The sequence below is a fragment of the Schistocerca serialis genome, chromosome 2, assembly GCF_023864345.2.
Source record: "Schistocerca serialis cubense isolate TAMUIC-IGC-003099 chromosome 2, iqSchSeri2.2, whole genome shotgun sequence".
NCBI classification, from domain to species: Eukaryota; Metazoa; Arthropoda; class Insecta; order Orthoptera; family Acrididae; genus Schistocerca; species Schistocerca serialis.
The window spans coordinates 1,145,111,058-1,145,134,624 of record NC_064639.1 but is presented as its reverse complement, the minus strand read 5'-3'; positions in this window follow the sequence as shown (position 1 = coordinate 1,145,134,624).

The window sequence follows — 23,567 nt, the reverse complement described above, 5'->3', positions numbered from 1 at the left end:
GAACGATTGTTGGCGAGAGTCTGTATCATTTCGAATGTCTCTCATTTTACCTTCACATACTTCCCGCGACGTGTAAGTCGGAGGAAGCAATGAGTTCCTAGGAACGTATGCTCACTGATTTCTGTTAACAACACGAGTCTCGATGCGCAACGCTTCTGTTATAGCAACTGACTCTGAAATGGCATAAACATCTCTATGACGCTTTCGCGCTTATTAAAAGAATCCGTGACGAAAAGTGGTGCTGTTCTCTGCATCTTCTCCGTTTCCTCTACGAACCCGCCAGACTAAGGAGCAACACTCCAGTGAAACTTCCTGGCAAATTAAGATTGTGGGCGGACTGGGATCTTTGCATTTCGCCCTACCAACTGTGCTATCAGAACACGACATACGACCCGTCCTCATAGCCTTACTTCTGCCAGTGTCTCATCTCTTAGCACGCAAACTTCACATGAGTTCTCCTTGGTAACTTAAGGAACTACCACTCCTGGAGGCAACGATATTGTGAAGAAAATGGTTCAGTTGTCTCTGAGCACTATGGGACTTAACAGCTGTGGTCATCAGTCCCCTAGAACTTAGAACCTAACTAACCTAAGGACACCACACACATCCATGCCCGAGGCAGGATTCGAACCTGCGGCCATAGCGGTAACGCGGTTCCAGACTGTAGCGCCTAGAACCGCTCGGCCACTCCGGCTGGCGATATTGTGAAGACATGGCTTAGCCACTGGCTGCAGGATTGTTCGCAGAATGAATTTTCACTTTGCAGCGGAATGTGTATTGATATAAAACTACCTCCTAGATTAAAACTGTGTGCCGGAACTGCTCTCGGACCCGCGGACACCCAGCTGCAGAGTGAAAATTCTTTCTGGAAACTATCTCCAAGGCCATGGTTAAACCATGTCTCCGCAACGTTCTTTCTTCCAATAGTGCTAAACCCGCATATTATACAGGAGAAGTTCTCTTTTGTTTGAAAGCTAATAGAGGAGGTGCAGGCGGAACTAAAACTGTGAGGAGGGGTCGGGTTGGTTAACTTCCCTGCGAAAAGCACAGGTCCCGGGCTGGAGTCCAGATCGGGCAAAAATTTTAATCTGCCAGAAACTTTCATAACAGCGAACACTCCGTTACAGAGTGAAAATTTATTCTAGGAGACTCCAGCATTGGTTAGTCTAGGGTTTTGTAATCTCGTCCTTCGAAGGGAAGATTAAACTTCCTGAGAATTCTTCAAGCTAATCTTAGTGCGACATCTGGCTCTCCCACGATTAATCCCTGTGCGGTCGTTTCACTTGCTTTCGCTCCATACGCTTGCTCTCAGATATTTAATCGATGTCTGTTTTCCAGAGATTATTCAGCCAACGTGTTTTCAAACAATAGTGGGTCTGTTCATCTACTTATTCGTGATACGCTGCATTTATTTCGGTTGAGTGTCGACTACCCATCTCTGCAATACTTGTCTTTCCTCTTCAAGTCGTTTCCCATTTGATTACAACCGTCAAGCGTGCTGGTTCTCTATATACAACAACAGGTAATTCACCTTTTCACCTATTTGCAGTTCTACTCGACAAGCGTCACCGTTATTACTAAATAATTTGTTTAGTATTAACTGAAGCAAAAGGATCTGTAAAATGACTAACAGAAGTTCCTATTTGAATGGGACGGTCGTTTTCATAGCAGACGAAGTTAAATCAAAACTGTGTTTTGCGAAAAAAATAAAAGTGATTACTGTATACCTTTATAGGTACAACTGCCTCCATTAATGTCTGATATGAACAATAATTACTGCTCTGTGACATCTGTATTATTTTCATAGACGAGAGGGTGATTCTAACTGTTTGCGAGATAGAGGGTAACCGTACATTCAGTCCAACAATTAGCATGTGCGTGCACACTGGGGAACCAGCATTTGCAGACCACGCTCGTACTCCTATCAGCCCTTAGAGATTCCGCTGATGCTCGTAACACACTGACGGAAAAAAGGTTCTTCATGTGAAAGACGATGTATATTCAAATTCTACACCAGTCGCATAATACTGGCGCTGGTAGGGTCACTATGAGGATACAAATCAGCTTTGCATCAAATACATGCTGCAACAGTAGCGAGCGTTAGTTACCTTTGAGACTGGACGTGATGAGTTGATTTTAGTGGAAAATGCCTTTGAGGCGACAAAGACGCCATTATCAACACCTCTCTCAGCCTTAACGAGATCGTGAAATAGGACTGCGAGAAGGTGGATGCTCCTTCTGAGATGATGCAAAAGATGAGAAGACGACAGAGCTCCGGATGGCTACGTGGCGTTATCGAGGGAAGACCATCGTGATCAACGCGTGGCGCACCGTACTGACTCTTCAACAGCAATTTGAGCAGCGGATACCACCACAGTGACAGAACGTACTCCTAGATATCGGTTACTTTAAGGGTAAGGTTCCGAGCCAGACGCCGTATAACGTGCATTCCACTGACCCCAAACCACCGCCATTTGCGACATTATTGATGTCAACCCAAGCTCATTGCAGGGCAGGGTGGAGATCTCCTGTGTTTTCTAAATGTAGCTGGTTCTTCGTTGGTGTCAGTGATGACGCGTGTTGATTAGGAGGAGGGCAATTAAGGGCCTGGAACCAATCTGTCTGTGTACCAGACACACTCAACCTACACCTGGAGTTAAAGTCTAGGGTACAATTTCATATAACAGTAGGAATAATCTTGTGGTTATCCCACGCACTCAGACTGCAAATTCGTGCGTAAATTTGGTGATTGGACCTGCTGTGCTGCCATTCATGAACAGCATTCCATGGCGTGCTTTCTAACAGGATAACGCTCGCCCACATACCGCTATTGTAATCAAACTTGGTCTACAGCGCGTCGACATGTTGCGTTGATTTGTCCGATAACGAGATCTGTCTCCAGTCGAGCACGTTTGGGACAGCATTCCACGAAAACTCCAGCGTCATCCACACCCAGTATTAACCACCCCTGCATTGACCGCCTAAGTGCCAGATGCATGGAAATCCAGCCCAGAAACTGATACCTGGCACCTGTAAAACACAATGTATGCACATTTGCATGTTTAGATTGAACATTCTGGCGGTTACACCGGTTACTGATGTAGTACCATTTCAAATTTACAATGGCGTATGTCGCGCTTACATTAACCTGTCGTTTTGCAATAATCACTTAAATATGGTAGCTAGACAGTTGTATTGCCGGCCGAAGTGGCCGTGCGGTTAAAGGCACTGCAGTCTGGAACCGCAAGACCGCTACGGTCGCAGGTTCGAATCCTGCCTCGGGCATGGATGTTTGTGATGTCCTTAGGTTAGTTCGGTTTAACTAGTTCTAAGTTCTAGGGGACTAATGACCTCAGCAGTTGAGTCCCATAGTGCTCAGAGCCATTTGAACCATTTTGAACAGTTGTATTCCCGAAATTCCATTACTCTGCATTAATTATTGCTTGGAATTTGCGTTTTTTTCCGTCAGTGTGTTGTGCCTGCGTAGCATTAAGATGCGCACGACAGTAGAGAAATGACTACACGAGAGTCTCACGGAGCTGCTTTTTTATCCTTTGTATCATGTTCACTGATGAAGCACAGCATTATGACCATCTGCGTAACAGCTCGTTGGTTCACTTTTGGATTGCAGTCTAGGAAAGATTCGGCGTGGCATTCATTCGACAAGTTCTTGGTAAATCACAGGAGGCATGTGGCACAGGACACTCATGTCCAGTGAATTAAAGGTCAGCGGTTTGTGGACGCAGAGCTGGTGTACGATAGTGACTGTCCCAATAAGTTCCATGTGATTATCACGAGGTGAGTTTAGTGACCAATACAAAAACGTCAGTTCACTAGCATGTTCCTCAAATTACTGCGAGATGTTTCTGGCCTTGAAACACATGCAGGATCCTGCTGGAAGATGACTTCGATCACCATCGTGAAACATTTCAAGCATGAAGGGATGCTAATGGTCATGAATAATGTGAACGTAGACTGCATCCTTTGTGGTGCTGTCGATTGCTGCCACATTGCATCTCAGGTCCGTGTCCCTCACAGCCTAATAATGTACCCATCCCCCTACATCCGCCGGCCGCGGCGGTCTAGCGGTTCTAGGCGCTCAGTCCGGAACCGCGGGACTGCTACGATCGCAGGTTCGAATCCTGCCTCGGGCATGGATGTGTGTGATGTCATTAGGTTAGTTAGGTTTAAGTAGTTCTAAGTTCTAGGGGACTGATGATGTTAAGTGCCATAGTGCTCAGAGCCATTTGAACCCCTACATCCGCGGCACTATGCATGTATCGAAAAGCCCTTCGCTTGGATAGCGTCATATCCGAACTCGACCATCAACCTCGTGCAACAAGAAACGTGATTCATCCGGGCATATGACAGGTTTCCACTGATCCACGGTCCAGTCTCGATAGTACCTTGCCCGCTCGAATCGTGACTGAAGACTTGGCTGTTTCAGCATGGTCGTCGGCTCGGAAACCCATAACAGTGTGTACACCGAAAGTTTTGGGCCTGCACCAGCACTGTAGCCTGTTGTCAGATGTGCTACAGATCGCCGCCTCTCAAGCTTGACAGAGCAGACAAGCCTCCAGCCTACACCCACTGTTACGAGGCATTGGCATCGAACATCTTGTCGCCTACTCGTAGTTTCACCGTCCTCTAACCACTTTCCAGCTTCGCCGTTTCAGAGGCGTTTATTCCCAGATGTCGGGCCATAACAATCTGCCCTCTGCCAAAGTTGCTTACCTGAGTGGATCCTCCGATTTGTGACCCTTATCGTCGCTTATGTAATGCCCCTTTCGTTTCTGCTCCGCTTATACAGTACACTGAGGTGAAAGAAGTCATGCGATAGCGATATGTACATTTACAGATAGATGTAGTATCGCGTACATCACATATAAAAGTGTAGGGCATTGGCGGAGCTATCGTTTGTGCTCAGGCGATTCATGTGAACCGGTTTCCGTCGCGATTGTGGCCACAAGCCTGGAATTAACAGACTTTGGACGCGGAATGGCAGTTGCAGCTAGACGTCAGGAACCATCCATTTCAGAAATAGTTTGGGAATTCGATATTCCGCGTTGCACGATGTCAAGAGTGTGTCGAGAATATCAAATTGCAAGTATTACCTCTCACCACATCAACAACGTGGCCGACGGCCTTCTCGTAACTACCGAGGACAGTGCCGTTTCCGTAGAGTTGTCAGTGACAAAAGACAAGCAACACTGCGTGAACTAACAGCAGAAATCAACGTGGGACGTACGAGGAACATATCTGTTAGGACAGTGCCGCGAAATTCGCCGTTAATGGGCTATGGCAGCTTACGACCGAGACGAGTGCCTTTCCTAACAGCGCAACATCGCCTGCAGTGACTCTCCTGGGATCGTGGCCATGTTGGTTGGACCCCACTCGACTGTAAAGCAGTGGCCTGGTCAGATGAGTCCTTATTTCAGTTAAGAGCTGATTATAAGGTGAGAATGTGGCACAGGCCCCACGAAGACATGGACACAAGTTGTCATCAAGATACTGTGCAAACTGGTGGTGGTTCTGTAATGCTGTGTGCTATGATTACATGGATCATTGACTGGAAGTGGTTATATTCGGCCACTTCAAGACCATTAGCAGCCATTCATGGACGTGATGTTCCCAAACAACGATGGAATTTTTACGGGTAACAGTGCGCCATGTCTCGGGCAGAACTGTTGGCAGTTTGTTTGAAGAACTTTCTCGACAGTTCAGCTTAATTGATGGCCATCCTGGTAGCTCGACATAGCTCCCATCGAACATCCGAAATAGTTTCGCAATTATGGACGGTTGTAGAGTCAATATGGCTCAGCACCTCTGCACGGGACTTCTAATGACTTGTTGAGTCCATGGTCATAAATGTGTAATATGTAATGATTTTACAAATTTTCAAGAATTGAGGGAAAAGTCCCAAGTCCCGAAACGACGTCGTTGAAAGCTATAAGCGAAAATCTGGCAATTTACCACCTCTACTGCAACCTCTTTGCTTTCCATATTTTAGGAGGAGGTAGTGTGGACCAAAACAAGAAAGAATTCGCTAATAAACACTGACTCTAAGGTGCATACCTTAAGAGCTATGAGCACACGTTCAGTAAAAGAGACGTCTTTCAATGTAGCAAAGATGAACAAGTGCTCATAGATCATAAGGTATGCACTTCAGATTCCCTATTTACTGGACTTCTATTCTTTTTTTGATATATACTACCTCCCCGCAAAGTATGGAAAGGAAAGAGCTTGCAGCGCAAGAGGCCCACTGACAGAGGTAACAGATCGATTTTCCCATATTACTTTCACATACACTTCTACATCATACTCCGCAAGCAACCAAATGGTGTTTGGCGGAAAATAAATCTTGTATTATTGATTCCCCCTACCATGTTCCATTCGCAGATGAGGTGTGGGAATAATGATTGTTGGTAAGCTTCTGTATTGGCTCTAATTTCTCCAATTTTCTCATCGTGGTTACTACGCGAAATGTATATGAGGGTAAGTAATATCTAGTTAGACTATTCCTGGAAAGTACTCGATTCAGATTTTAATACTAAACCTCTTCATGATGCCCAACGTGTCTCTTCAGCTTGTTGAGTATCTCTGTAACACTCGCACTTAAAATTTTAAGTAGTTAAAGGTTTGGATCAGTGATTAGTGATGAATAACATTCATGTAACTACCCGAGGATCGGCAGTCCAGATGGCCAAAGGTCTACTTTCGGCACGAAAGATTGAGGGAATTTATGCAAATCACGTCAAATCCTAATGGGGACTAAATATTAATGTCATTACTAGTAAAACTGGAAGGTGTAATGTCAACGACAAAGCCAGTATATATATATATATATATATATATATATATATATCAACATGGTGAATAACGCTTCGATAGAAACAATAACAATATGTAAAGCAATTTAATTCGCAAAATGATCAGCGGGTGCTACGAAAATAAAAAAAAATGTGCCTAGCAGACGCATAAAGAGAGTGAAAGACTGTGTCAATATGCTCTTTTATCAGTTAAAAGTGTAAACAGAAAAGGTCTCTGAAATCTGAGTATCTTCAGGTTGGCATAGTAATTTGTTTCATTCTTTTAAAAAATTTGATGTTTAGTCAAGATTATGGCGGTGCAGCAAAGATGACTTCACGGAATAATATGAGTATTAATATCATGTGAAGCTAAAATGCGTTAAAGCTAGCAGTCACTGTAAACACTTAAGTGAGTGTGGACAAAACTAAATTTTTTTTTAGACACCAACCATAGTGACAGGTAGATAGTGTAAGTGAATGTTATACAACTGTGTACGCACTTGTTGTGAGCAATTGTACGCAGTTGCAATTTCTATAAAGGACTACATGAGTTTGCAGAACACTAAGAGTCCGAAACTTTGCTAGTCATGGACAAATAGGCTGCGTAATTCACAATGGAATTAAACAGAGAATACATCGTGTTCCGGAAACTGGATTAAAGGTTGCTCGGAAAATTAAATACACTACAGAACATTAAAACGAACATTCATGTGCGAATATCGGATGAATGTACCAGTAAATACTTCTCTTTTCTCACTAGCCATAAACATCTGTTCTGTGAATATTTAACATTAATGCTTGCGTGGGCTTATTTCATGTTCACGCGCCTGCAACGGACACGATGCTAAGACGGTGCAAGAGCAGAGGCGAATCAACTGATCGGAGAGCCAATGGCCGCCGCCCAACCATCGCCTGTCCGCGGAGTGAGGGGGGGGGGGGGGGGGGGGGGCGCTTGGGAGCTCCGTCAATTGCAGTATCGCCGCATCACCGCCTTCTTCACACCGGCGTTGCAACGGCTGAAAATCGGCGATAGACGACTTGTATGATGTGTGATGAGTGCACCTGTGTTGTGGTAACAAGCTTCTGTACTGTGGACTGACTGGTATGCATAAATAATTCTGTCCCAGCCATCCCAGGGTGCAATTGTACTGTACCTCCTGGGATGGTCATGAATTTGAAATGTATAAATTCCATGTAGTGATCCACTATAAGTGAAAAATGCTATTCACATACAAGTAGATTGTTTTTTTTTTTTTAATTTCCGTTTGTGTGATCATAATTTCCTATTTTCTCATGTTGTGTTCTTTGATGTGGTTCACTTGGGGAACATTCGATCAAAACGTCCTTAAGTATCAGCAAAATGTAGATTGGGATTTTTGGAGACACTGGATGATGTGGCCATACAGTCCGAAGACCTCGGGCTGGTTTTTAACTCGCGGTTATCCCATGCCCGCGAACATAAATAGGGTGTTTAACTCAATTCATTTTCCGGTGGGATTTGTTACTACCTTTCCAGACCGAAACATCTGCCACACGGGTAGAGAAGTATTGTTATTACCCTCCCTTAGAATTCGGCAAAGCACATATATTAATTACTATTGTGTGTAAACGATATTTGAAAAATTCATTGAAGAAACATATGTACAATGTTATGAAATTTGAAACTATAATCGAACAGCACTGTGGACTGACTGGTATGCATAAATAATTCTGTCCCAGCCATCCCAGGGTGCAATTGTACTGTGCCTCCTGGTGTGGTCATGATTTTGAAATTTATAAATTCCATGTAGTGTAATTATTGTATGAACAGCTGACGATTATGCCAAAGATTAAACAAATGCACTGTGTTGCAGTATATTCCATGGACATTCGAGATTCTGTGACTGAACTTTTTTTTGGTCTTCTTCTGTTCTTGAACTCTAAGAGGAAATAACGATTGTTTGAGTTTCATCTTGCTGTAACAGTCTATGTAAGTTGGAAACGAAACTAAAATAGAGCTGTTCATGACTGTAAATTTGTGTACGGTACGCAATAATTTGTAAATCTTGTAAGCCTAAACCTTGCTTGTCCTGAGTAGACGTGGCCTTACCAGAACATTGACCGCTGTTAGGCGCCGTACTAGAAAATAATTAGCTATTTTCTCGCAGCTCATCTTCGAGACGTGCCGCCAGTTAGGACACTAAACTTTCTTTCAGATTCCACGACCTATACTGCCGCCACGAATGATTTAATATATTTCACTTTCAGATTTTCTCAAGGTTGCGAGATAACATCCCAGGCAGAAACGCCTGGTCACAGGATTCTAGTTCTAGTATAAGATTTCATCAGCAAAAGATTATACTTGTTACCTTATATTGGTATTCGAGACGAAATCACGATTTGGAGTTACGGGTTTTACTACTTCACTTTGAACCGACCTACGAAATATTATTTGGTACTATAAGCACGTGAGTTTTAACTATACTTTTGATTTATATATATTGAGGAATGCCTGTGATAATTCAAGAGACAGACAATTATTTATAATCCCGTAATCGCCTGAGTACTGAGCTAGTTTGCTGATTGCTGATCCACGTCGGGCTAAATAAAATTACATTACATTGTTATAAGTATTATCAGAGTCATTTCTCTTCTGTTTTGACGTCACTTTATTAAACACTATCAAAGAATATATAAATTAAATTTAATTACATTACACTGGCCCTTAGGTGTGCTTATACCTTCGACGAATCCGGACTTAGATTTCAATATTTCCAATCTTTTGGTACAGAGAAGAGTCACTGTATATACCCTTCTGTGCTAAAAGTAACTTTCGTATGATGGGTCACTGTCAAGTAACAAAGGTGAATGAAATTTGGACCACACACAGAAATAAGTACTTTAGTAAAGTGCAGTACAGGAGTTAACTGAAAGAAAGACGCAATATGTCGAACAGAAACACACTAAAATAACCGTCGTTTATATTGGACCCCTGAATATTACAAAAGGTTGGACATGGCCTTAAACAAGGTGTGAGATCCTCATGGATAACAACACACAGTCCACTACGTGCTCACATACTGGCTACAAAGTGAGTAAGGAAGTCTCTGTGTACGGCATTCCATTCGCCCACCAGGGCGGGTGACAACTCCTAGATGACCGTTGGTGTATGTGGGTGTGATACAGTACTTCTCCCCAAAGCATCCCACACGCGTTCGATAGAATATAAGTCAGGGGAACGCCCACGCCAGTCCATTCACCGAATATCCTCTCGTTCCAAGAGCTGCTCCACCTGCCCTGTTCGTTACCGTTGCCCACAAAAATGAAGCCAGGGTGGAATGCATCTCTAAACAGAGGCACATGGGTAAGAATTTCAGTGTCATAATAACACTGACCAGTGAGTTTACCGTGTTCAAAGATATGGAGATCGGTAACAAATGCAGCATTATGCCTTCCTACACCGTAACACCTGCATCAACAAAACAGATAAAGTTTCACGATGCTCCTGGATGCATTATGTGCTCCAACGGCTAGCCATAGAGTAGGTCCAAAGCCACTACTTCCACTGCTGTCATCGTAAAAAAGCATGCGGCCTTTATCCTCGTCAGTCCAGGACCTTTGCTCTTGGCAGCATCGCAACCGGTGCCGCCAATGTGTGGGTGTCAGCAACCACACCCACGCAGTCGTCGTGTAACAATGGAGCGTGAGATTGCGTGCCTTCCAATCCTGTTAAATCTGCTTGTAATTGCACCCTTTATTTGACATAAGCCCCTTCTTGCCTGTTCCACAATGCAGTGGCCATCTGCTCCTGTAGTAGTGTGTGGTCCTTCGGGTAATGCTGTGAGCAACTCCAAACTCCTGGGCTAAACTCGTCACACTTCGTCTTTTCCGATGATTCCTCCCCATGTGAAGTAATCCAAATGTCTCCGGGTCATGAAAGACCATCACCACAGTGTACCGTAAATATTCGGTGATTGACGCATACTGTCTTTTTCCGTCCCCTCAACGGCCTCGCTGATCTCATTCCGTGTAACGTCCAACTCTGTGCGCGATTTGGAGACTGGCAACATGCTCTTGCTCATTCATTCGATTCCACCGAGTAGCTAATATGTTATGTTACTCCATCCATCGAGTAAGTTTTGCAGATAAATATACAGGGTGGGTCATAATGGCGTAAACGCATACAGTTGACAGTACAGGATACTAAAAGCAAAAAGGTCTCAGTAAACATGGGGTCGAAAATGCATACCTTAACAGCTACGAGCTATTTTTGATCTTCGATACTGTGAATCAAATCTCTTCTACTGCAAGCTCTTTGCTTTCCATATTTTGGGAAGTGATAATATGGACCAAAACAAGACAAAAATGTCCAGAAAACATGTGCTCTAAAATGCATGCCTTAAGAGCTATGAGCACTTGTTAATCTTTGGTGCTTTGAAACACAACTCTTCTAATGAGCAAGCGCTCATAACTTTTAAGGTATGCATTTTAGAGCACATGTTTACTGAACAATTTTTTCTTGTTTTGGTTCAAATGATCAATTCTCAAAATACGGAAAGCAAAGAGCTTAACAGTAGAAGAGAGTAGAGTCGAAGATAAGAAATTGCTCGTAGCTCTTAAGGTATACATTTTCGACCCTATGTTTACTGAGACACTTTTGCTTCTAGTATCGTGTACTTTCAACTGTATGCGTTTACGCCATTGATTATGATACACCCTGTATACAGGGTGAATCACGTAAAACTTGCACTACAAATATTGTAGAAATGAAAAGTGCTGTTGATGTGCGTTTTTCACAAAATGGGTAGATAGTCAGGGATTCGTATTGTGAGCCAACAAACAGGTTATAATAATACTTAAAAATTTATTTTTGTGCAAACATACACTTGTCTAACTGGAACAATGCTTATTGACATTAACAGACCAAAATCAGGGTAGATTAGAATGTCAGTGGCGGCTATTGCAAGATTCTACTGGGAGTGGTTTACGAGATATAATATTTTGAAAAGTTTCCACATCGACTCTTGTTGATGCCATTTAACATGCATAATTGCTAGGTACAGTGTTGTTATGCTTCCTTACAGTGTGTTGGTGTGTTCTTTGAGTGCATAGCGACTTGCTAGTCAGTTAGCTTGTGACAGTACGAACGGTTTTAAACAGACGATGGAAAATACCAATGCAGAAAAAGCTTACATGCTCATGGTGTATGGGAAGTGTAGGAGGAATGTAGTTCATTCTTGTACGGTGTATGCAGCAAGGTATCTCAATAGACGTCTTACGTGGAAGCGGTAGTGTAAGAACTAGACAATGTAACTGGAGGAAACAAGTGACGACAGAAGAGGGGGAAATTAATGTTCTTGCCGCTGTGGCATTTGATCTGTACGTTAGCTACCATATAAATACTTGGGCAAGTGTCATGTGTCAGGCAAGTGTTCTACACACCTTCCAGCGACATAATTTCCATCCCTATCAGATCTGTCTCCATCAAGAGCTGCATGGAAATGATGATGCGAATCGTGTCAATTTTCTGTAGATGGGTATTAAGACAGGATACGTCAGACGTATCATGTCTGCTGTTTAGTGATGAAGCCACATTTACCAATGTAGGCCAGGTAAACCGCCGAAATATGTTCTGATGATGGATTCGTCAGGTGGAACGCGTGCGTCCATGGAATGTAAACGTGTGGTGTGGGATAGTGGAGCATAGCCCACAGGCCCAGTTTCCATAGACGGAACACTGAACTTGCACAAGTATCGCAGCCTCTTAACAGACTACCCTCCACGGATGCTAGAATACGTTCCTCTGCACCTGTAATACCAACTGATGGCTGTCCAGCCCATAGTGCACAAAGTACTACAGCATGTCTTGAGGAATTCCTTCCAAATCCTTGGATTCGACGCAGAGGACTTGTACCTCGGTCAGTCCGTTGCCCGAAATGGACGCCTGTAGACATTTTCCTGTAGGGAAAGTCGAGGGACGCTTTCTACCAGGACATACCAACTACACCTGATGGTATACAATGACGTGTTATTCCAGCCTGCTCGGGTATCTCTACTGAAATGCGAGCACGTTTGCGGCAGTCGTATCATATCAGACTGGAGGCGTTCCCGCTGCGAATGGTCATTTTGAACGCAACCTTTGATGGTCAGTTGTCTCGTTGCTGGTCAGAATCAACACAACTAGTGTACGCACTTGTGTTGTTCTTTAGTGTGTGCTAACGGAGGCATCGTACGAGTGTCGGTGTGGGAACTTTTCAAAACACTTTATCACGTAACCGACTCGCCTTAGAAACCTGCAACAAACGCCTGTGACATTCTAATTTACCCTACTTTTAATTTGTTAATGTTAATAGGCATTTTCCACTTAGAAAGTGTATGTTCGGACAAAAATGCACTTCAAATGTGCTACTGCAACCTGTTGTTTGGCTAACAATACGAGCCGCTGACTACCAATTCATTCTGCGAAAACCGCACATCAATAGCACTTTCCATTACCGCAATATCTGCGGTGCGAGTTATAGGTGATTCACCCTGTATACTCCACTTATGACTTTCAAAGTCTCTCACAATGCTTCTCAGAAGTCTCCTTTGAAACACTGGCAACTTTTATTCATCCGTCCTCAATTTCTTAGTGCTACGCGTGCGTTCGATGTTAGTGATGCACAAGTTACTGCCAGTCTATTTTTAAGCTTTCTCCAGTTAATGTTTGCTCTGTGTGTGAGAGTAAAATTTACGCTATTACCTGCTGTTGGCACTGCCTTGATTTATGTTTCACAGCAATAAGGAATTTGGGAATTTTCAGTGCATTGTCGTAGATAGAATTTTCCTGCTTTTTTATCACTATGTGCAATATTTAGCGCAGATTTTAGTTCAGTGTCTCCATACAAACTAGGCACGTCTTTTGAGATCTGACTCCTTATCAAAAAAAAAAAAATGTTCAAATGGCTCTAAGCACTATGGGACTTAACATCCGAGTTCATCTGTCCCCTAGACTTAGAACCACTTAAATCTAACTAGCCTAAGGACATGACACACATCCATGTCCGAGGCAGGATTCGAACCTGCGACCGTAGCAACAGCGCGGTTCCAGACTGAAGCGCCTAGAAACGCTCGACCACAGCGGCCGGCACTCTTTATGACGGCAACGTTTTCTGCACTTCTAGTTCTGTGCGCTGGCGGTTTTGGAATCTTCGGAAAAAAGTTTTTAGTTTAATCTGAACTGTAATGGAGATGTCCCCTTTTGTAAGACCAGTTGGAACCATGAACAGTTTGGAACCAAGTACAGCTTCGCTCTAGGTCAGCAGTAAACACATGTCACCTACCCTAAATACACTACTGGCCATTAAAGTTGCTACACCAAGGAGAAATGCAGATGATAAACGAGTATTCATTGGACAAATGTATTATACTAGAACTGACATGTGATGACATTTTCACGCAATTTGGGTGCATAGAACCTGTAGCACGTCATCTTCGTGGTGTAGCAATTTCAATGGCCAGTAGTGTAGCTTAACGTGTTTTGGACATTACATATTAAATATGTACATATAAATATTGATGTACGTATGTATGTACCATATCTTCTCCGAAACCACTGGACCGATTCCAGTCAAAGTTGTTACAGATATCCCTTAGCATCAGGCAAGAATTACTGTGGGGCTAGGTACCACTTACAAACTACAGTTCAAGATACATAGCCACAAACATCTATATACGTGAAAAACTGCACGGTGCTTAAATTAATTTGTTCTGTGCTGCTAACTCTGTTCGCAATAAACTTCGCACACAGTACCCACATATGCCGCTGAATGTACCTCCATAAATATATAATTTTAGGACACATATTTAAGAGATATGACGTCATAAACAGAGTCATGAAAAAATTCCGCATCATGCATGAAATTTGTTACAATTATTCTTTACTATTAAGACGTTCCTAACGTCGAGTCAATTTAAGGAAATCCCTGACACCTATAAGCAGTTTTGACAGTGTATAACTGCGAAGTGCAAAAACTGTTGTAAGTGAAGACGATACCCGTCTATACGGGTATGAAGGGTCGTTGCCATAGCGACGTTTACAAAAGCGCGTTGTAGACACGCCAATCAGCTGCTCCCAGCGTACAGAAACTGTTCGATAATTTCAAACGTGTTTTCACAAATATATCTAAATGAAATTTTTTCAGTATTACTCTACAAACGCACTTAATTTTTTTGTTTTCATTTCTAATTGAAAGTTGGCAGAATGAATACCTGGACAATGCCGGTTTTATGAGCTACTACTGAAATAAAACTTCCATTCTGCAGCTCTATTTTTCTACCTCTCTCGCGTTAATTGCTCACTACTATGGCCAACTTTAAATGAATGCTGTGGAACTGCAGCTATAAAACACGTCCAGGTCAGTTTTTTGACTGCAGTTTCACTACTCGTATTGATTTATGCATTTCATCATTGATGAGAAGTAACCGCTGAGTTATATTAATGCCTGGTAACATGAGAGTTTTCGAAAATGTTGCTACAGAAAAGGTACGTCTGAACTTAAAATTTTCGATCGTACGTCAGATTTCCATCGCGGAATGTCTCCTTCAAAGTTGCTGGAAATTATATCCAAGTGGAGAGAAGAACGGAAAATGAGAATTAAACTCGTATTACCGAAGCGAGCTCACTGAGGGAAAGATTTCGAGAAGTTTCGGCACAGTTTTAATGAGAAGTTATTATTCACTTCGAAAGAGGCAGCGTTGGCGCCACTCAAGACATTAAAAATTAAGGATATCGTGCTTTCGCGAAAATGTTATTTTGGGTTTACAACGAACTCAGCATTCATTGAAACGATGGAGTTGCTCTTACAGGCGATACAACTGATCTACTAAAGAGTTTAACAACTTTCTCCGACTCCAGTTCCATTCCTTAGGTCGTATAAACTTGAAGGACACAGTCACGTTAAAAGGAATGAATACAAATAAGCTTTGGATTATTTTGTTAAATGATTTTCCTCTGCCAATCGCAGTAAGATAACAATTATTTTAAGCTTAATTCCTGCTTTTATATGCGGTTATATTCGTTTTATTAAGTACGAACCTGTAATATTTATAACATTCCCGACGTATCGAATGTTACCTGAAAATTCGAATCGGCTGCTGGATGTCATAACTTGACAAGTTACTGAGATTTGTCGGTTCGCCGGAAACTTCATGGAACAAGTAGGAACCTGTTAAAAGGAGAACCGTGGGGCCAAATCATTACTACTTTCCTTCAAGAAAGTACCCTCCCTATCTCGCAAAAATGTCTGAAAACATACAGTTAGGCCTATAATTTGACAATACGTACGTACATTTTTACTGTTACTCAATTCTTGTTCATTAATTTTAAGTTCATGAAGTTTATTAGTATTTACAATTCGTTTATTGACTTATTAATAGTGTCTGACATCAGTAATCAAAATAATTTTTATTCAGTTTCAAACAGATTCTCGGATGGAATAGGAATCTCTACATTACTGACTTAAAAATCGCTGTTATTTCATTGGACAGTATGCACATGAGAAGGATTGCTTTTTTTGCAATACGTTCAGTATTATCTTTGTTATACCCCACGCGTTAGCTTAGACTTTTAAATTTTAAAGCTGAAGATAGTTTGTTCGGTTGTTAAAAAAAGCTCTGGCAAAACACTGCACGCCATAAAGGTAACGTGTAAACGTAGAAAGCCGAGATGGTGGGGCACTATTACAGTTCATGTGCATTTGCGTCCAATTCATCGAATGTCCAGTTATGTCAGAAGTGTTCTTCACAAGCTTCGTATTTTGCCTTCCTGTATGATATCGGCACGTTGAGTTTCACATGGCTAACACCCTTCGTTGCAGCCATTTTTATTGCTATCACATCTTTTTTTGTCATGGCTTTAGTGACTCACCCCAGGTCCATTCGACTTACAACTTCATGATCACACTAGAGATGCTTATATTCCATTCTTTTAGCTTTTTCGCGATTACTTGAATAAAAAAGAAACTAACCTTGTCTGTTCTTTCTGGTATTTCTTCATGTTACTCATCTTCATTCGAAGTTAAAATTAACTTTATTATACGGTTCCGTTCTTAAAAAACTTCTAGTTCCTTCTTTTATTACTTTTTAGCCGTTCTCATTGCGACTAAACACAATGCTTTATTTGGGACAAATGTTTACAAGACTTCCATCTTCAATTCCGCATCCCAGAGGGATACCAGCTGTTCACCTTTTTTATTGTTAAGGAAAATCTTTTTTCACTTGCTTCTGTGTTTTGCTTCTTCTGTAGGATTACCAGAAGTTTTGATGTAGCCTGTACCAAAACATTACGTTATTCTACTCATATCATTTCCATCCTTTGTTTTTAAACTAAGTTTCGTCCTCATTCAATGCCACTGTTCTCATACCTTCTTTTTAACTCGAGCCAGCGGAATTATATCAGCTGCGAACCTGAATACTTAGTCTTCTACAGCCGGCCGAAGTGGCCGTGCGGTTAAAGGCGCTGCAGTCTGGAACCGCAAGACCGCTACGGTCGCAGGTTCGAATCCTGCCTCGGGCATGGATGTTTGTGATGTCCTTAGGTTAGTTAGGTTTAACTAGTTCTAAGTTCTAGGGGACTAATGACTTCAGCAGTTGAGTGCCATAGTGCTCAGAGCCATTTGAAGCATTTTTAGTCTTCTACACGGCATGCAAATTCGTGTTCCACATTTTCCTTTCATTTCCATCGTTGCTGCTTTGATGCACTTATTAAATGTCGTGATAACAACCAGGAGTGCTACCTTATGTCCATCGCGATACGAGTTTTCTGGTTTTCCACTTTGATCTTGTTGTCATTATTACCACTTACCTGTAAAGTTTTAATAAATAAACGACTCGATTATTTTTCGTAGACAATGCATATTGTTCTTGTAAATTACATAAGCACTCAATAAAACAGTCCAAATAAAAATGTAAATGTTGTTTGCTGAAAACCTTAAATCTCTGGAAGTTCCTAACCAGTTTCTTCGAAATTATAACACGGCGTTGATTGGAATAACGCCGTGTTTTAGTATAATTATTTTTAAAAATTCATGGACATTGGGCTGTTGATGACTGGAAACATGTTGCCTGGTCGGACGAGTCTCGTTTCAGATTCTGTCGAACGAATGGACGTGTACGGGTATGGATACATCGTGAATCCATGGACCTTGCATGTCGGCAGGGGGCTGTTCAAGCTGATGGAGGCTCTGTAATGGTGTGGGGCGTGTGCAGTTGGAGTGATATGAGACTCCTGATAGTCTAGATAAGACTGATAGGAGTCACGTTCGTAAGTATCATGTCTGATAATCTGCATCCATTCATGTCCATTCTACATTCCGACGGACTTGGGCAATTGCAGCAGGACAATGCGACACCCCACACGTGCAGAATTGCTATAGAGAGGCTGGGGCTCTACCAGCAGTCAGTCAGCGCTCATACATAGTGTCGCCGGCAAAACGACGGTTAATTCTGGACGAAGTGCAGAAGCTGCCGCAGGATGATAACACTAACAATTCAGAGTCCTTTGTCCTCTCCCGTGGTTCTTCTGAAACAGAATGTTGTCTGGCGCTCCTGTGTTGACTACCGACTGTAAAAAATCAGAGAAATGCTGCGCATTGATGACGGCCTACACTAAAAGAAAGGAGCATTCCGGTCCGAGCTGCCGGAAATGGCGGACAGGTGTAAGTGACATGTACTTGCTTTTGTGAATGAATCTGTGTGTGTGTTTCCTTTTCTGAAGAAGGCTTCGGCCGAAAGCGAAAGGTGTAACACTCTTTTCGTTGTGCCTGTGTCCATCTGAACGTGTCATTTTTGCTGTAAGCAGCAATGTATTTTTTGTTTTCTTCTTGTGTTGTTGAAATTCCAAAATTGAGTTTCCATTGTTTGAAAGCAGCAAAGTGCTTCTCAACAGTGAAGAAGCAGACAGGCCACTGGAAAATCGAGGTTGACCAGGAAAATACTGCCTTTGTAACACCCAGCGCATCTATGAGTTAAATTCTTGTTGTTTCGACTGTAACGCTCCAGCCAATTTCGAACGCATGATGGATAAACCTACTTCGACGTCTTAAATGGACGAAGTGATTTTGCTGTCTAAGTGAAATTATTGCTTTTTGAAGACATCTAGGAACAGCTAGGTCGCCCTACAACTGTGTCGAAATACACTCCTGGAAATGGAAAAAAGAACACATTGACACCGGTGTGTCAGACCCACCATACTTGCTCCGGACACTGCGAGAGGGCTGTACAAGCAATGATCACACGCACGGCACAGCGGACACACCAGGAACCGCGGTGTTGGCCGTCGAATGGCGCTAGCTGCGCAGCATTTGTGCACCGCCGCCGTCAGTGTCAGCCAGTTTGCCGTGGCATACGGAGCCCCATCGCAGTCTTTAACACTGGTAGCATGCCGCGACAGCGTGGACGTGAACCGTATGTGCAGTTGACGGACTTTGAGCGAGGGCGTATAGTGGGCATGCGGGAGGCCGGGTGGACGTACCGCCGAATTGCTCAACACGTGGGGCGTGAGGTCTCCACAGTACATCGATGTTGTCGCCAGTGGTCGGCGGAAGGTGCACGTGCCCGTCGACCTGGGACCGGACCGCAGCGACGCACGGATGCACGCCAAGACCGTAGGATCCTACGCAGTGCCGTAGGGGACCGCACCGCCACTTCCCAGCAAATTAGGGACACTGTTGCTCCTGGGGTATCGGCGAGGACCATTCGCAACCGTCTCCATGAAGCTGGGCTACGGTCCCGCACACCGTTAGGCCGTCTTCCGCTCACGCCCCAACATCGTGCAGCCTGCCTCCAGTGGTGTCGCGACAGGCGTGAATGGAGGGACGAATGGAGACGTGTCGTCTTCAGCGATGAGAGTCGCTTCTGCCTTGGTGCCAATGATGTTCGTATGCGTGTTTGGCGCCGTGCAGGTGAGCGCCACAATCAGGACTGCATACGACCATGGCACACAGGGCCAACACCCGGCATCATGGTGTGGGGAGCGATCTCCTACACTGGCCGTACACCACTGGTGATCGTCGAGGGGACACTGAATAGTGCACGGTACATCCAAACCGTCATCGAACCCATCGTTCTACCATTCCTAGACCGGCAAGGGAACTTGCTGTTCCAACAGGACAATGCACGTCCGCATGTATCCCGTGCCACCCAACGTGCTCTAGAAGGTGTAAGTCAACTACCCTGGCCAGCAAGATCTCCGGATCTGTCCCCCATTGAGCATGTTTGGGACTGGATGAAGCGTCGTCTCACGCGGTCTGCACGTCCAGCACGAACGCTGGTCCAACTGAGGCGCCAGGTGGAAATGGCATGGCAAGCTGTTCCACAGGACTACATCCAGCATCTCTACGATCGTCTCCATGGGAGAATAGCAGCCTGCATTGCTGCGAAAGGTGGATATACACTGTACTAGTGCCGACATTGTGCATGCTCTGTTGCCTGTGTCTATGTGCCTGTGGTTCTGTCAGTGTGATCATGTGATGTATCTGACCCCAGGAATGTGTCAATAAAGTTTCCCCTTCCTGGGACAATGAATTCACGGTGTTCTTATTTCAATTTCCAGGTGTGTATGTTGATGCTGCAGACTTCGGCCTCAGTCTGAAAAAGTGCCTCTTCGTCACCCAACAAACAGAACTGTAGGTGCATGAAGTGAGCGACGATGGGGGTCCACCCCGATGCAAAGAAAATAAGAATAGTCACAGATTTTACACTTCTTGGTATATTCATGAGATGAAATGTGTTTTTGGTATGCGCTCACACTACAGGTGTGTCATAAAGGACTTCTGTACCACGCCCCATTCCTTGCAAGAACTGCTGCAGGGAGATGCCTGGAACAAGTTGCGAAAGAGATGTTTCCGTGTCCTTAAGGAGGTGCTAACATCTTCAGCCCCAGGATAATACAACGTGGAGGGCGTGAAATGACTTCAAATTGTTTCTCGACGTTGTGGGATGGTGCAATTGTAGTGCTGATGAGATGAACTATTCTACAACCGACAAAGAGCGCAGATGTATGGACTATCAACAAGTTTCGGTCGCATTAATTTGGCAAACCATTCGCCGTTGTGACGAACCAGAATCCGCTATTCTGGCTGACTAGTCTAATGAATTCATCTGGTAGACTGGCAAGACGGGCACTAAGACTTCCAGAGTGTGAAGCCACAGTACTACACAAAAGTGGCCGCAGACGGCAGAAAGCCAAATGATTTTCAAGGAATTCTATGGCGGATGAACTTCTATGGTTTGTCGAAAAACATTAAATTTTCTCCAGGTAGCGGCACAAGTTTTACATCTAACCTAAAATCATTTATCATCTATTTCGCAAGTGGTGGCCTGTAAGAAGATGTTTATCAGTCTAGTTGTATGAATTAGACTGAAAATCCGTTCATTAAAGTTAATATTAATTATGTACAAAGTAATGTAAACTGAACACATCATTGTTACAAAAGAACCATTCAGAAGATCTCTCGAACAAGTAAGTAACTCTTTCGTCACTGTGTTAAATGACATTGTTTATGAACAGAGGGAATATCTAGCACTGATTAGTTGCATAGAAACTTTGAAGAAGGTGGTACCGATAAAAGGAGAATTCCAGTTCATGAACGGAGCGTTGCATAGCAGGGTCCACTATTACGGACGTGGAAATGCTCACTCTTTATTCTAGATATCGTGAAATATTTTTGCGCCTCTCTAACGTTAGTCACTTGGGATTCGAGAATACTCTAGGCACAATCTGACACAGGTATCACTGGTCACCTCTCTACCTATTCGTTAGACACTATGAGAGCTACAGGAAGCAGGCCACAGAAGAACAATACGCAGTTGCCTTCAGGGCGTCTGGTACCAATTCCGCCGGGAGCAGTGTCGAACTGCAACCGACCTCCTTGGGGCTACGTGAAGTAGCAAACGGGAATTGATGGATAGTAGTCTGCACTGACTTCTTGAACAGCTACACTGTCACCAAAACTCCGAAAGTCGCAGAGAAGACATCATCTTGTAGCATGGAACATCCTATGTGATGATCTCTGATGCTGGGAAAGTTTCCCAGTGGGGACTGAAGTGAGCAGTTACAATACGGACATAACTTAAGCAGAATGAGATTTTCACTCTGCAGTGGAGTGTACGCTGATATGAAACTTCCTCGTAGATTAAAACTGTGTGCTGGGCAGAGACTCGAACTCGACACCTTTGCCTTTCGCGGGCAAATGCTCTACCATCTGAGCTACCCAAGCACGACTCACGACCCGTCCTCACAGCTTCGCAGAAGAGCTTCTGTGAAGTTAGGAAAGTAGGAGACGAGGTACTGGCAGAATTGAAGCTGTGAAGACGGGTCGTGAGTCGTGCTTGGGTTGGGCTCCAAATATTGAAAATATCTCCCACAGATGACGGATCCTTAACCCAGCAACAACAACACTACGGGATATTAATCAGAGAAATCTGGAGAGGGCATCGAGAAGCACCAGGATGTTCCGGCTGCTGTTGTGGGTAAACTGCGGGGGCCAGACAACCAATAAAGAGCTTATTCCATGGGAATGTGCTGCTCTGAAGAGTGTACGAGAGTTAAAATTAGGCTTAGAAATCTCACATCAGTGCCACTTCCTCACCACGTGGCGGATATACTTACACAAGGTAGGCCAAGTAATAAATTCCCTATCTTTCGAAGTGTTCGACTGATTGCTAAACGCCCATCGAAAATAATGGAATGATTCTGATTGAAAAACTGGATCCACTATCGACAACAGTCTCTATTTCTATCACGTCATTAGACAAGTCTTCGTCCTCACAGAGACCTTTAATGTTCTCTTTCCTCCTATCCGTCCTTTCTCTGCATTTAACAGTGGAATAATCATTGCACTCTTAATGTTACCACCATTGCTTTTCATATCACAAAAGGCTGTTTTGACTTTTCTGTATGCTGAGTCCATCCTTCTGACACTCTTGTCTTTTTGCATTCATTCACATTTTTCATGCAGCCATTTCGTCTTACTTTTCCTGCACTTCCTGTTCATTTCATTTCTCAGTGACTTGTATTTCTGTATTCCAGAGTTTTCCTGAACATTTTTCTATTTCCTTTTTTCATTGGTCAATTGAAGCATTCCTTCCGTTACCCATGATTTCTTCTCAATTACCTTGTTTGCATCAAAATTTATCTTTCCAACTCTTGTGATTGCCCGTTATAGAGATGTTCGATCGTCTTCAACTGAACTACCTATTGAGCTACTCCTTATTGCAGTATCTGTAGCCTTAGAGAACTTCAAGCGTATCTCTTCATTCCCTGCTACTTCCTTAAGCCACTTCTCTGCGTGCTCACTCTTCCTGGCTAACCTCTTACGGCCTACTCTTCATCACTACTAAATTGTTATCTGAGTCTATATCTCCTCCTGGGTACGGGTTAAATCAGTGCCTGTTTTCGGAATCTCTGTCTGACCATGATGTGATATAACTCAAACATTCCCTTATCTGCCGGTCTTTCCCAAGAATAACACCTACTCTTGTGAGAGTATTCACTGCAACTAGCTAAAACTTACTACAGAATTCAATCAGAGTTTCTCCTCTGTAATTCTTAGTACCAAGCACGTATTGTCCCATAAAGATTTCTTCTGCTTTCCCTACAGGAGCATTCCAGTCCCCCTTAACTAATAGTTTTTATCTCCCTTTACGTGCTGAATTACCCTTTCAGTGTCTCCATGTACTCTCCCTATCTCTTCATCAAAGATGACGAAGTCGGCATGTGTCTCGGAACTATGGCTGTCG